Below are 14,767 nucleotides of genomic sequence, written 5' to 3' on the forward strand. Positions count from 1 at the left end.
CCTGTCCTGGGAGTGTTTGATGGGGACAGTGTAGAGGGGAGCTTTACTCTGTATCTAACCCGTGCTGTACCTGTCCTGGGAGTGTTTGATGGGGGACAGTGTAGAGGGAGCTTTACTCTGTATCTAACCCCGTGCTGTACCTGTCCTGGGAGTGTTTGATGGGGGACAGTGTAGAGGGAGCTTTACTCTGTATCTAACCCCGTGCTGTACCTGTCCTGGGAGTGTTTGACAGTGGTTTGTTTGTTGCTGTTGTCCAGGTAACAATAATTGGATATTCTCTGGAAATTCCGGATGTGATAATGGGAATCACATTCCTGGCGGCGGGGACCAGCGTTCCGGACTGCATGGCCAGTCTGATTGTGGCAAGACAAGGTCTGTATCGAGCGGTCAGTGGGTCAGTGACCGGGGGGGGTGGTGCTGAGCTCCGCACAGAGGGAACCAGCAATTCCCTCCTTTTTAAATCCCTCCTCCAACCCCCTCCCTATCTCTGTCACCCCTCCAGCCCCCACACCCCTCCCTATCTCTGTAACCTCCTCCAGCCCCTACACCCCCTCCCTATCTCTGTAACCTCCTCCAGCCCCTACACCCACTCCCTATCTCTGTAACCTCCTCCAGCCCCTACACCCACTCCCTATCTCTGTAACCCCCTCCAGCCCCTACACCCACTCCCTATCTCTGTAACCTCCTCCAGCCCCTACACCCCCTCCCTATCTCTGTAACCTCCTCCAGCCCCTACACCCCTCCCTATCTCTGTCACCCCCTCCAGCCCCTACACCCCCTCCCTATCTCTGTAACCTCCTCCAGCCCCCACACCCCCTCCCTATCTCTGTAACCTCTTCCAGCCCCGACACCCCCTCCCTATCTCTGTAACCTCCTCCAGCCCCTACACCCCCTCCCTGTCTCTGTAACCTCTTCCAGCCCCTACACCCCCTCCCTATCTCTGTAACTCCCTCCAGCCCCTACACCCCCTCCCTATCTCTGTAACCCCCTGCAGCCCCTACACCCCCTCCCTATCTCTGTAACCCCCTACAGCCCCTACACCCCCTCCCTATCTCTGTAACCTCCTCCAGCCCCTACATCCCCTCCCTATCTCTGTAACCTCCTCCAGCCCCCACACCCCCTCCCTATCTCTGTAACCCCCTCCAGCCCCCACATACCCTCCCCATCTCTGTAACCCCCTCCAGCCCCCACACCTCCTCCCTATCTCTGTAACCTCCTCCAGCCCTACACCCCCTCCCTATCTCTGTAACCTCCTCCAGCCCTACACCCCCTCCCTATCTCTATCACCTCCTCCAGCCCTACACCCCCTCCCTATCTCTATCACCTCCTCCAGCCCCTACACCCCCTCCCTATCTCTGTAACCTCCTCCAGCCCCTACACCCCCTCCCTATCTCTGTAACCTCCTCCAGCCCCTACACCCCCTCCCTATCTCTGTAACCTCCTCCAGCCCCCTCCAACCCCCTCCCTATCTCTGTAACCCCCTCCAGCCCCCTACACCCCCTCCCTATCTCTGTAACCCCCTCCAGCCCCTACACCACCTCCCTATTTCTGTAACTTCCTCCAGCCCCTACACCCCCTCCCTATCTCTGTAACCCCCTCCAGCCCCTACACCCCCTCCCTATTTCTGGAACCTCCTCCAGCCCCAGATACAGGAGTGTGAGAGAGAGAGAAGTGGTTAGGGAGACCTCCCCAGATACAGGGGAATATGAGATAGAGGGGGTTAGAGAGACTTCCCCACATATAGGAGGGTTAGAGAGACTACCAGATACAGCAGTGTGTGAGTGAGAGAGAGAGTGAGAGGGGGTTAGAGAGACCTCCCCAGATACAGGGGAGTATGAGATAGAGGGGGTTAGAGAGACCTCTTCAGATACAGGAGTGTGTGTGAGAGAGAGAGAGGGGCTAGAGAGACCTCCCCAGATACAGGAATGTGTGTGTGTGAGAGAGAGAGAGAGAGAGACGGGGGGGGGGGGGGGGGCGTTAGCGAGATCTCCCCAGATACAGGAGTGTGTGTGAGAGAGAGAAGGGGGTTAGAGAGACCTCCCCAGATACAGGAGTGTGTGTGAGAGAGAGAAGGGGGTTAGAGAGACCTCCCCAGATACAGGAGTGTGTGTGTGAGAGAGGCAGAGGGGGGTTAGCAAGATCTCCCCAGATACAGGAGTGTGTGTGAGAGAGAGGGGGATTGGAGAGACCTCCCCAGATACAGGAGTGTGTGTGTGAGAGAGAGAGAGAGAGGGGGGTTAGAGAGACCTCCCCAGATACAGGAGTGTGAGTGAGAGAGAGAGAGAGGGGTTAGAGAGATCTCCCCAGATACAGGAGTGTGTGAGAGAGAGAGAGAGGGGTTAGAGAGACCTCTCCAGATACAGGAGTGTGTGAGAGAGAGAGAGAGGGGTTAGAGAGACCTCCCCAGATACAGGAGTGTGTGTGTGAGAGAGAGGGGGGTTAGAGAGACCTCCCCAGATACAGGAGTGTGAGAGAGAGAGAGAGAGAGGGGGGTTAGAGAGACCTCCCCAGATACAGGATTGTGTGTGTGAGAGAGAGGGAGAATTAGAGAGACCTCCCCAGATACAGGAGTGTGTGAGAGAGATAGGGGGTTAGAGAGACTACCAGATACAGGAGTGTGTGCGAGAGAGAGAGAGGATTAGAGAGATCTCCCCAGATGCAGGAGTGTGTGTGAGAGAGAGAGAGGGTTAGAGAGACCTCCCCAGATACAGGCTTGTGTGAGAGAGAGAGAGAGGGGTTAGAGAGATCTCCCCAGATACAGGAGTGTGTGTGTGAGAGAGAGAGGGGGGTTAGCGAGATCTTCCCCAGATACAGGAGTGTGTGAGAGAGAGAGAAGGGGGTTAGAGAGATCTCCCCAGATACAGGGGTGTGTGTGAGAGAGAGGGGGGTTAGAGAGACCTCCCCAGATACAGGAGTGTGAGAGAGAGAGAAGGGGTTAGAGAGACCTCCCCAGATACAGGAGTGTGTGAGAGAGAGAGAGGGGTTAGCAAGATCTCCCCAGATACAGGAGTGTGTGTGTGAGAGAGAGAGAGGGTTAGAGAGACCTCCCCAGATACAGGAGTGTGAGAGAGAGAGAGGGGTTAGCAAGATCTCCCCAGATACAGGAGTGTGTGAGAGAGAGAGGGGGTTAGAGAGACCTCCCCAGATACAGGAGTGTGAGAGAGAGAGAGGGGGGTTAGAGAGACCTCCCCAGATACAGGAGTGTGTGCGAGAGAGGAGGGTTAGAGAGACCTCCCAGATACAGGATTGTGTGAGAGAAAGGGAGGATTAGAGAGACCTCCCCAGATACAGGAGTGTGAGAGAGAGAGAGGGGGGTTAGAGTGACCTCCCCAGATACAGGGAGTGTGAGAGAGAGAGAGATGATTAGAGAGACCACCCCATATACAGGAGTGTGAGAGAGAGAGGGGGATAGAGTGACCTCCCCAGATACAGGAGTGTGTGATAGAGAGAGAGGGGGGTCAGAGTGACCTCCCCAGATACAGGAGTGTGAGAGAGAGATGGGGGGTTCGAGAGACCTCCCCAGATACAGGAGTGTGAGAGAGAGAAGGGGGTTAGAGAGACCTCTCCAGATACAGGAGTGTGTGAGAGAGAGGGGGGTTAGAGAGACCTCCCCAGATACAGGAGTGTGTGAGAGAGAGGGGGGTTAGAGAGACCTCCCCAGATACAGGAGTGTGAGAGAGAGAGAGAGAGAGAGGGGTTAGAGAGACCTCCCCAGCTACAGGAGTGTGTGAGAGAGAGGGGGGTTAGAGAGACCTCTCCAGATACAGGAGTGTGTGAGAGAGGGGGGTTAGAGAGACCTCCCCAGATACAGGAGTGTGTGAGAGAGAGGGGGGTCAGAGTGACCTCCCCAGATACAGGAGTGTGTGAGAGAGAGGGGGGTTAGAGAGACCTCCCCAGATACAGGAGTGTGTGAGAGAGAGGGGGGTTAGAGAGACCTCTCCAGATACAGGAGTGTGTGAGAGAGGGGGGTTAGAGAGACCTCTCCAGATACAGGAGTGTGTGAGAGAGAGGGGGGTTAGAGAGACCTCCCCAGATACAGGAGTGTGTGAGAGAGGGGGGGTGAGAGAGACCTCCCCAGATACAGGATTGTGTGTGAGAGAGAGGGGGTCAGAGAGACCTCCCCAGATACAGGAGTGTGTGTGAGAGAGAGGGGGGTTAGAGAGACCTCCCCAGATACAGGAGTGTGTGAGAGAGAGGGGGGGTTAGAGAGACCTCCCCAGATACAGGAGTGTGTGAGAGAGAGGGGGGGTTAGAGAGAACCTCTTCAGATACAGGAGTGTGTGAGAGAGGGGGTTAGAGAGACCTCTCCAGATACAGGAGTGTGTGAGAGAGAGGGGGGTTAGAGAGACCTCCCAGATACAGGAGTGTGTGAGAGAGAGAGGGTGGGTTAGAGAGACCTCCCCAGATACAGGATTGTGTGTGAGAGAGAGGGGGGTTAGAGAGACCTCCCGAGATACAGGATTGTGTGAGAGAGAGGGGGGTTAGAGAGACTCCCCAGATACAGGAGTGTGAGAGAGAGAGAGAGAGGGGTTAGAGAAACCTCCCCAGATACAGGAGTGTGTGAGAGAGAGGGGGGTTAGAGAGACCTCCCCAGATACAGGAGTGTGTGTGAGAGAGAGGGGGGTTAGTGAGACCTCCCCAGATACAGGAGTGTGTGTGAGAGAGGGGGGTTAGAGAGACCTCCCCAGATACAGGAGTGTGTGTGAGAGAGAGGGGGTTAGTGAGACCTCCCCAGACACAGGAGTGTGTGTGAGAGAGAGGGGGGTTAGAGAGACCTCTCGAGATACAGGATTGTGTGAGAGAAAGGGAGGATAGAGAGACCTCCCCAGATACAGGAGTGTGAGAGAGAGAAAGGGGGGTTAGAGAGACCTCCCCAGATACAGGATTGTGTGAGAGAGAGAGAGGGGTTAGAGAGACCTCTCCAGATACAGGAGTGTGTGTGAGAGAGAGAGAGGGGTTAGTGAGACCTCCCCAGATACAGGAGTGTGTGTGAGAGAGAGGGGGGTTAGAGAGATCTCCCCAGATACAGGAGTGTGAGAAAGAGAGAGGGGTTAGAGAGACCTCCCCAGATACAGGAGTGTGTGTGAGAGAGAGAGGGGTTAGAGAGACCTCCCCAGATACAGGAGTGTGAGAGAGAGAGGGGTTAGTGAGACCTCCCCAGATACAGGAGTGTGTGTGAGAGAGAGGGGGGTTAGAGAGATCTCCCCAGATACAGGAGTGTGAGAGAGAGAGAGGGGTTAGAGAGACCTCCCCAGATACAGGAGTGTGAGAGAGAGAGAGGGGTTAGAGTGACCTCCCCAGATACAGGAGTGTGAGAGAGAGAGAGAGGATTAGAGAGACCTCCCCAGATACAGGAGTGTGAGAGAGAGAGAGAGGGGGTTAGAGTGACCTCCCCAGATACAGGAGTGTGAGAGAGAGAGAGAGGATTAGAGAGACCTCCCCAGATACAGGAGTGTGAGAGAGAGAGAGGGGGGTTAGAGAGACCACCCCAGATACAGGAGTGCGTGTGAGAGGAGGGGGTTAGAGAGACCACCCCAGATACAGGAGTGCGTGTGAGAGAGAGGGGGGTTAGAGAGACCTCCCCAGATACAGGGGTAGATTAGCAACTTGCCCTCGAAGGTGGGCTTTCCAGTTTGTGATGAGGCAGTCTCTGCACCGTGGTGTAACCTGGTTGAATATCTGTTTTTGTTGTAGGTATGGGTGATATGGCTGTCTCGAATTCCATTGGTAGTAATGTATTTGATATTCTCCTGGGCCTGGGAGCGCCATGGATGCTCAGGACGCTGCCCGGCATAGAATCTCTGACTCAAAAAGGCCATTCGGCCCATCCTTCCTGTGCCGGCTCTTTGCTAGATCTATCCAATTACTCCCCCCTCCCCCCCTTTCCCCCACAGCCCTGCAAATCTCTCCTTTTCCAGTATTTCCCCCACCTTTGGAAAGTTCCTGTTGAATCTGCTTCCACCGCCCTTTCAAGCAGCGCCTTCCAGATCACAACAACTCGCAAAAAAACATTCTCCTCATCTCCCCCTCTGGGTCTTTCCCCGATTCTCTTCAATCTGTGTCCCCCGCCCCCCTCTGGTTACCCACCCTCCTGACACTGGAAACACTTTCTCCTGATTCACTCTCATCCAAACCCTTCCTGATTCTGAACGTCTCGATTCAATCTCCCCCTTAACCTTCCCTGCTCCGAGGGGAACGATCGCAGCTTCTCCCAGTCTCTCCGCATCAACTGAAACCCCCTCATCCCTGGGAACATTCTAGAAAATCTCCCCCTGCTCCCTCTCCGAGGGGGGGGGGAAATCTTTGGATGGGGGCGGGACGTCTCAGACAGACCCAGCTAACTGCCCCATGTGGGGGGGGAGGGGGGGTGGTCAGGGAGGGGTCGGGATTGGTGTGGGGCTGGGGAGGGGTCAGGTTGGGGCCAGGTAGGGGTTAGAAATAGAATCACAGAATCATAGAAACCCTACAGTACAGAAAGAGGCCATTCGGCCCATCGAGTCTGCACCGACCACAATCCCACCCAGGCCCTACCCCCATATCCCTACATATTTACCCACTAATCCCTCGAACCTACGCATCTCAGGACACTAAGGGGCAATTTTTTTAGCATGGCCAATCAACCTAACCCGCACATCTTTGGACTGTGGGAGGAAACCGGAGCACCCGGAGGAAACCCACGCAGACACGAGGAGAATGTGCAAACTCCGCACAGACAGTGACCCGAGCCGGGAATCGAACCCGGGTCCCTGGAGCTGTGAAGCAGCAGTGCTAACCACTGTGCTACCGTGCCGCCCAGGGGACGGGGTGGGGTCAAGGTGGTTGGGGTCAGGTCGGGGTCAGGCTGGGGTGAGGTTGGGGTGAGGTCGGGGTGTGTTTGGTGTGAGTCTGGGGTCGGGGTCAGGGCTGGGTGAGGTCGGGGTGTGTTTGGGGTCAGGCTGGGGTTGGGGTGAGTTTGGGGTGCGATTGGGGTGAGGTTGGGGTCGGGGTCAGGCTGGGTCAGGGTCAGGCTGGGGTCGGGGTGTGTTTGGGGTGAGGTTGGGGTCGGGGTGAGTTTGGGGTGAGGTTGGGGTCGGGGTGAGTTTGGGGTTGGGGTGAGTTTGGGGTCGGGGTGAGTTTGGGGTGAGGCTGGGGTTGGGGTGAGTTTGGGGTCGGGGTGAGTTTGGGGTGAGTTTGGGGTTGGGGTGAGTTTGGGGTTGGGGTGAGTTTGGGGTCGGGGTGAGTTTGGGGTCGGGGGTGAGTTTGGGGTTGGGGTGAGTTTGGGGTCGGGGTGAGTTTGGGGTCGGGGTGGTTTGGGGTTGGGGTGAGTTTGGGGTCGGGGTGAGTTTGGGGTGAGTTTGGGGTCGGGGTGAGTTTGGGGTCGGGGTGAGTTTGGGGTCGGGGTGAGTTTGGGGTCGGGGTGAGTTTGGGGTCGGGGTGAGTTTGGGGTCGGGGGTGAGTTTGGGGTCGGGGTGAGTTTGGGGTCAGGGTGAGTTTGGGGTCGGGGGTGAGTTTGGGGTGAGTTTGGGGTGAGGTCGGGGGGTCGGGGTGAGGGGGGTTGGGGTGTGTTTGGGGGGTGAGTTTGGGGTGAGTTTGGGGTGAGGTCGGGATGGGTTTGGGGTGAGTTTGGGGTGAGGTCGGGATGGGTTTGGGGTGAGGACGGGGTGAGGTCGGGGTGAGGACGGGGTGAGGTCGGGGTGAGGTCGGGGTGAGGTCGGGATGGGTTTGGGGTGTGTTTGGGGTGAGGTCGGGGTGAGGTCGGGATGGGTTTGGGGTGAGGTCGGGATGGGTTTGGGGTGAGGTCGGGGTGAGGACGGGGTGAGGTCGGGGTGAGGTCGGGGTGAGGTCGGGGTGAGGTCGGGATGGGTTTGGGGTGTGTTTGGGGTGAGGTCGGGGTGAGGTCGGGGTGAGGACGGGGTGAGGTCGGGGTGAGGTCGGGGTGTGGTCGGGATGGGTTTGGGGTGAGGTCGGGGTGAGGTCGGGGTGAGGTCGGGGTGAGGACGGGGTGAGGTCGGGGTGAGGACGGGGTGAGGTCGGGGTGAGGTCGGGGTGTGGTCAGGATGGGTTTGGGGTGAGGTCGGGGTGAGGTCGGGGTGAGGACGGGGTGTGTTTGGGTGAGGTCGGGGTGAGGTCGGGGTGAGGTCGGGGTGAGGTCGGGGTGAGTTTGGGGTGAGGTCGGGGTGAGGTCGGGGTGTGTTTGGGGTGAGGGGGTCGGGCTCGCTGTGTCTCAGTCACCGTTCTGCTCTCTCGCTGACAGGTTTCTATAAACAGTAAAGGAATTGTTTATTCCGTCATCCTGCTGCTCGCTTCCGTCTCCATGATGGTGAGTCTCAGAGTCCCGTCCCAGTGACAGTCTCTCACCCTCTCCCTGTCTCCCCCTCCCTGTCTCCCCCTCCCTGTCTCCCCCTCCCTCTCTCCCCCTCCCTGTCTCCACCTCCCTCTCTCCCCCTCCCTCTCTCCCCTCCCTCTCCCCCTCCCTCTCTCCCCCTCCCTCTCTCCCCTCCCTCTCTCCCCCTCCCTCCTCCCCCTCCCTCTCTCCACCTCCCTCTCTCCCCCTCCCTCTCTCCCCCTCCCTCTCTCCCCCCTCCCTCTCTCCCCCTCCCTCTCTCCCCCTCCCTCTCTCCCCCTCCCTCTCTCCCCCTCCCTGTCTCCCCTCCCTGTCACCCCCTCCCTGGCTCCCCCTCCCTGTCTCCCCCTCCTGTCTCCCCCTCCCTGTCTCCCCCTCCCTGTCTCCCCCTCCCTGTCTCCCCCTCCCCTGTCTCCCCTCCCTGTCTCCCCCTCCCTCTCTCCCCCTCCCTCTCACCCCCTCCCTGTCTCCCCCTCCCTGTCTCCCCCTCCCTGTCTCCCCCTCCCTGTCTCCCCCCTCCCTGTCTCCCCCTCCCTCTCTCCCCCTCCCTCTATCCCCCTCCCTCTATCCCCCTCCCTCTCTCCCCCTCCCTCTCTCCCCCTCCCTCTCACCCCCTCCCTGTCTCCCCCTCCCTGTCTCCCCCTCCCTGTCTCACCCTCCCTGTCTCCCCCTCCCTGTCTCCCCCTCCCTGTCTCCCCTCCCTGTCTCCCCCTCCCTGTCTCCCCCTCCCTGTCTCCCCTCCCTCTCTCCCCTCCCTGTCTCCCCCTCCCTGTCTCCCCTCCCTGTCTCCCCCTCCCTGTCTCCCCCTCCCTGTCTCCCCCTCCCTGTCTCCCCCTCCCTGTCTCCCCCTCCCTGTCTCCCCCTCCCTCTCTCCCCCTCCCTCTCTCCCCCTCCCTCTCTCCCCTCCCTCTCTCCCCCTCCCTCTCTCCCCCTCCCTCTCTCCCCCTCTCCCCCTCCCTCTCTCCCCCTCCCTCTCTCCCCCTCCCTCTCTCCCCTCCCTCTCTCCCCCTCCCTCTCTCCCCCTCCCTCTCTCCCCCTTTCCCTCTCCCTCTCCCTGTCTCCCCCTCCCCTCTCTCTCCCCCTCCCTCTCTCCCCCTCCCTCTCTCCCCCTCCCCTCTCTCCCCCTCCCTCTCTCCCCCTCCCTCTCTCTCCCCCTCCCTCTCTCTCCCCCTCCCTCTCTCTCCCCCTCCCTCTCTCTCCCCTCCCTCTCTCCCCCTCCCTCTCTCCCCTCCCTCTCTCCCATCTGTCTCTCTCCGCCTGTCTCTCTCCCTCTCCCCGCCTGTCTCTCTCTCTCTCTGCCTCACATTTTCTCTCTCTCCTGCCTGTGCTCCAGGTTTTGGGGATACATTTGAACAGTTGGAGGTTGGATCGGAGACTGGGACTGTGCGCGCTGCTCCTCTACGCTGTCTTTCTTTGCTTTTCCATCCTGATCGAGCTGAACGTCTTCCTGGATGTAAACCTGCCCAGCTGCCAGTGAGAGGCTGCTGAGGGCGGAGGAGGTTCCCTCGGAGGCTGGAGTCAGAGGTGAGGGCGAGGGCGAGGGGCTGTGTTACCCGATGTCGCCTCACTCAGAGACAGACTGGTTTGCGGAATTGAAAATCGAACTGTGCAGCACATCCTGAGCACAACACCCACCGGATGTTCCAGATCATTCCGGACTCCGTCCAATGTTCTACCGACTGAAAAAGAAAAATCAAACAACATTATTTATTGATTGGTCATCAGATCACTCTCGATCCACTGGTTGCAAACAGAACCAAGTCTCACCGTCCACATTCACCGCCCTGGGAGAGTTTGATGGGGACAGTGTAGAGGGAGCTTTACTCTGTATCTAACCCCGTGCTGTACCTGTCCTGGGAGTGTTTGATGGGGACAGTGTAGAGGGAGCTTTACTCTGTATCTAACCCCGTGCTGTACCTGTCCTGGGAGTGTTTGATGGGGGACAGTGTAGAGGGAGCTTTACTCTGTATCTAACCCCGTGCTGTACCTGTCCTGGGAGTGTTTGATGGGGAACAGTGTAGAGGGAGCTTCACTCTGTATCTAACCCCGTGCTGTACCTGTCCTGGGAGTGTTTGATGGGGACAGTGTAGAGGGAGCTTTACTCTGTATCTAACCCCGTGCTGTACCTGTCCTGGGAGTGTTTGGTGGGGGACAGTGGAGAGGGAGCTTTACTCTGTATCTAACCCCGTGCTGTACCTGTCCTGGGAGTGTTTGATGGGGGACAGTGTAGAGGGAGCTTTACTCTGTATCTAACCCCGTGCTGTACCTGTCCTGGGAGTGTTTGATGGGGACAGTGTAGAGGGAGCTTTACTCTGTATCTAACCCCGTGCTGTACCTGTCCTGGGAGTGTTTGATGGGAGGATAGTGTAGAGGGAGCTTTACTCTGTATCTAACCCCGTGCTGTACCTGTCCTGGGAGTGTTTGATGGGGGACAGTGTAGAGGGAGCTTTACTCTGTATCTAACCCCGTGCTGTACCTGTCCTGGGAGTGTTTGATGGGGAACAGTGTAGAGGGAGCTTCACTCTGTATCTAACCCCGTGCTGTACCTGTCCTGGGAGTGTTTGATGGGGACAGTGTAGAGGGAGCTTTACTCTGTATCTAACCCCGTGCTGTACCTGTCCTGGGAGTGTTTGGTGGGGGACAGTGGAGAGGGAGCTTTACTCTGTATCTAACCCCGTGCTGTACCTGTCCTGGGAGTGTTTGATGGGGGACAGTGTAGAGGGAGCTTCACTCTGTATCTAACCCCGTGCTGTACCTGTCCTGGGAGTGTTTGATGGGGACAGTGTAGAGGGAGCTTTACTCTGTATCTAACCCCGTGCTGTACCTGTCCTGGGAGTGTTTGATGGGGAACAGTGTAGAGGGAGCTTCACTCTGTATCTAACCCCGTACTGTACCTGTCCTGGGAGTGTTTGATGGGGACAGTGTAGAGGGAGCTTCACTCTGCATCTAACCCTGTGCTGGACCTGTCCTGGGAGTGTTTGATGGGGGACAGTGTAGAGGGAGCTTCACTCTGTATCTAACCCCGTGCTGTACCTGTCCTGGGAGTGTTTGATGGGGGACAGTGTAGAGGGAGCTTTACTCTGTATCTAACCCTGTGCTGGACCTGTCCTGGGAGTGTATGATGGGGACAGTGTAGAGGGAGCTTTACTCTGTATCTAACCCCGTGCTGTACCTGTCCTGGGAGTGTTTGATGAGGGACAGTGTAGAGGGAGCTTTACTCTGTAACTAACACCGTGCTGTACCTGTCCTGGGAGTGTTTGATGGGGACAGTGTAGAGGGAGCTTTATTCTGTATCTAACCCCGTGCTGTACCTGTCCTGGGAGTGTTTGATGGGGGACATTGTAGAGGGAGCTTTCCTCTGTATCTAACCCCGTGCTGTACCTGTCCTGGGAGTGTTTGATGGGGACAATGTAGAGGGAGCTTTACTCTGTATCTAACCCTGTGCTGTACCTGTCCTGGGAGTGTTTGATGGGGACAGTGTAGAGGGAGCTTTACTCTGTATCTAACCCCGTGCTGTACCTGTCCTGGGAGTGTTTGATGGGGGGACAGTGTAGAGGGAGCTTTACTCTGTATCTAACCCCGTGCTGTACCTGTCCTGGGAGTGTTTGATGGGGGACTGTGTAGAGGGAGCTTTACTCTGTAAATAACCCCGTGCTGTCCCTGTCCGGGGAGTGTTTGATAAGGGACAGTGTAGAGGGAGCTTTACTCTGTATCTAACCCCGTGCTGTACCTGTCCTGGGAGTGTTTGATGGGGACAGTGTAGAGGGAGCTTTACTCTGTATCTAACCCCGTGCTGTACCTGTCCTGGGAGTGTTTGATGGGGACAGTGTAGAGGAGCTTTACTCTGTATCTAACCCCGTGCTGTACCTGTCCTGGGAGTGTTTGATGGGGACAGTGTAGAGGAGCTTTACTCTGTATCTAACCCCGTGCTGTACCTGTCCTGGGAGTGTTTGATGGGGACAGTGTAGAGGAGCTTTACTCTGTATCTAACCCCGTGCTGTACCTGTCCTGGGAGTGTTTGATGGTGGACAGTGTAGAGGGAGCTTTACTCTGTATCTAACCCCGTGCTGTACCTGTCCTGGGAGTGTTTGATGGGGACAGTGTAGAGGGAGCTTTACTCTGTATCTAACCCAGTGCTGTACCTGTCCTGGGAGTGTTTGATGGGGACAGTGTAGAGGTAGCTTTACTCTGTATCTAACCCCGTGCTGTACCTGTCCTGGGAGTGTTTGATGGGGGACAGTGTAGAGGGAGCTTTACTCTGTATCTAACCCGGCGCTGTACCTGTCCTGGGAGTGTTTGATGGGGGACAGTGTAGAGGGAGCTTTACTCTGTATCTAACCCCGTGCTGTACCTGTCCTGGGAGTGTTTGATGGGGGACAGTGTAGAGGGAGCTTTACTCTGTATCTAACCCCGTGCTGTACCTGTCCTGGGAGTGTTTGATGGGGGACAGTGTAGAGGGAGCTTTACTCTGTATCTAACCCCGTGCTGTACCTGTCCTGGGAGTGTTTGATGGGGGACAGTGTAGAGGGGGCTTTACTCTGTATCTAACCCCGTGCTGTCCCTGTCCTGGGAGTGTTTGATGGGGGACAGTGTAGAGGGAGCTTTACTCTGTATCTAACCCCGTGCTGTACCTGTCCTGGGAGTGTTTGATGGGGGACAGTGTAGAGGGAGCTTTACTCTGTAACTAACCCCGTGCTGTACCTGTCCTGGGAGTGTTTGATCAGGGACAGTGTAGAGGGAGCTTTACTCTGTATCTAACCCCGTGCTGTACCTGTCCTGGGAGTGTTTGATGGGGACAGTGTAGAGGGAGCTTTACTCTGTATCTAACCCCGTGCTATACCTGTCCTGGGAGTGTTTGATGGGGACAGTGTAGAGGGAGCTTTACTCTGTATCTAACCCCGTGCTGTCCCTGTCCTGGGAGTGTTTGATGGGGACAGTGTAGAGGGAGCTTTACTCTGTATCTAACCCCGTGCTGTCCCTGTCCTGGGAGTGTTTGATGGGGACAGTGTAGAGGGAGCTTTACTCTGTATCTAACCCCGTGCTGTACCTGTCCTGGGAGTGTTTGATGGGGACAGTGTAGAGGGAGCTTTACTCTGTATCTAACCCCGTGCTGTACCTGTCCTGGGAGTGTTTGATGGGGACAGTGTAGAGGGAGCTTTACTCTGTATCTAACCCCGTGCTGTACCTGTCCTGGGAGTGTTTGATGGGGACAGTGTAGAGGGAGCTTTACTCTGTATCTAACCCCGTGCTGTACCTGTCCTGGGAGTGTTTGATGGGGGACAGTGTAGAGGGAGCTTTACTCTGTATCTAACCCCGTGCTGTCCCTGTCCTGGGAGTGTTTGATGGGGGACAGTGTAGAGGGAGCTTTACTCTGTATCGAACCCCGTGCTGTACCTGTCCTGGGAGTGTTTGATGGGGGACAGTGTAGAGGGAGTTTACTCTGTATCTAACCCCGTGCTGTCCCTGTCCTGGGAGTGTTATTGTCGATGATTTGCTGTGTGTGTGAAATGTTGCTTTCTCTGTACATTGAGGAGTATTTTAATGAATATTTGGATTGTAACTTGCAAGAATTCCTGTCTGTATATATTCCCTTGATTCAGTGATATACCTTTGCCTTTTTTACACTTGGAGTGTGAATTATTTGGTTTTGTTGTGAATATTTCCTGGAATGAAATTCTGTCGCCATGGTAATTAGTCTCAGCGCCTCCCCCTGGACATTTCTACCCCAGTGATTCTTAACCCCATCGCTGCCAACTGTACCAACCACTGCCAGACTGTGTGTCACCGTGTGTGTGTGTGAGGGAATGTGTGGATAATTCTTATTCATTCCTGGGACATGGGCGTCGCTGGCTGTGCCAACATTAATTACCCATCCCTAGTTGCCCTTGGAGGGTTGTTGAGAGTCAACCACATTGCCGTGGCCCAGGAGCCACGTGTACAAAGAACGAACAAAGAACAGTACAGCACAGGAACAGGCCCTTCGGCCCTCCAAGCCTGCACCGACCATGATGCCCTGCCTAAACTGGAACCGTACGCGCTTACAGAGTCCGTATCCTTCCATTCCCGTCCTATTCCTGTATTCCTCTAGTTGCCCCTTAAATGTCGCTATCGTAGCTGCTCCCACCACCTCCCCCGGCAGCGAGTTCCAGACATTCACCACCCTCTGTAAAAAACTTACCTCACACATCTCCTCTAAACTTTCCCCCTTAAACCTGTGCCCCCCCCCCCCCCCCCCCCCCCCGGAGTACTTGACTTTTCCACTCTGGGGAAATGCTTCTGACTATCCACTCTGTCCATGTCCCTCATAATCTTGTAGACTTCTATCAGGTCTCCCCTCAACCTCCGTCGCTCCAGTGAGAACAAACCAAGTTTCTCCAACTTCTCCTCATAGCTAATGCCCTCCATACCAGGCAACATCCTGGTCAATCTTTTCTGTACCCTCTC

General features: G+C 56.5%; 1 pseudogene across 1 annotated transcript in view; it reads left to right on the forward strand.

The window, feature by feature from the left end:
• LOC144488387 (sodium/potassium/calcium exchanger 3-like) overlaps window positions 1-9,800 on the forward strand; it is a 43,159-nt pseudogene extending 33,359 nt beyond the window's left edge. Inside the window, exons 13-16 of the transcript XR_013496573.1 lie at window positions 258-372; window positions 5,695-5,822; window positions 8,234-8,299; window positions 9,657-9,800. The product of XR_013496573.1 is annotated as a sodium/potassium/calcium exchanger 3-like (transcript). The remainder of the gene's footprint in view (window positions 1-257; window positions 373-5,694; window positions 5,823-8,233; window positions 8,300-9,656) is intronic.
• Window positions 9,801-14,767: the final 4,967 nt, after the last annotated feature.

The sequence above is a fragment of the Mustelus asterias genome, unplaced genomic scaffold, assembly GCF_964213995.1.
Source record: "Mustelus asterias unplaced genomic scaffold, sMusAst1.hap1.1 HAP1_SCAFFOLD_1507, whole genome shotgun sequence".
Taxonomy (NCBI): domain Eukaryota; kingdom Metazoa; phylum Chordata; class Chondrichthyes; order Carcharhiniformes; family Triakidae; genus Mustelus; species Mustelus asterias.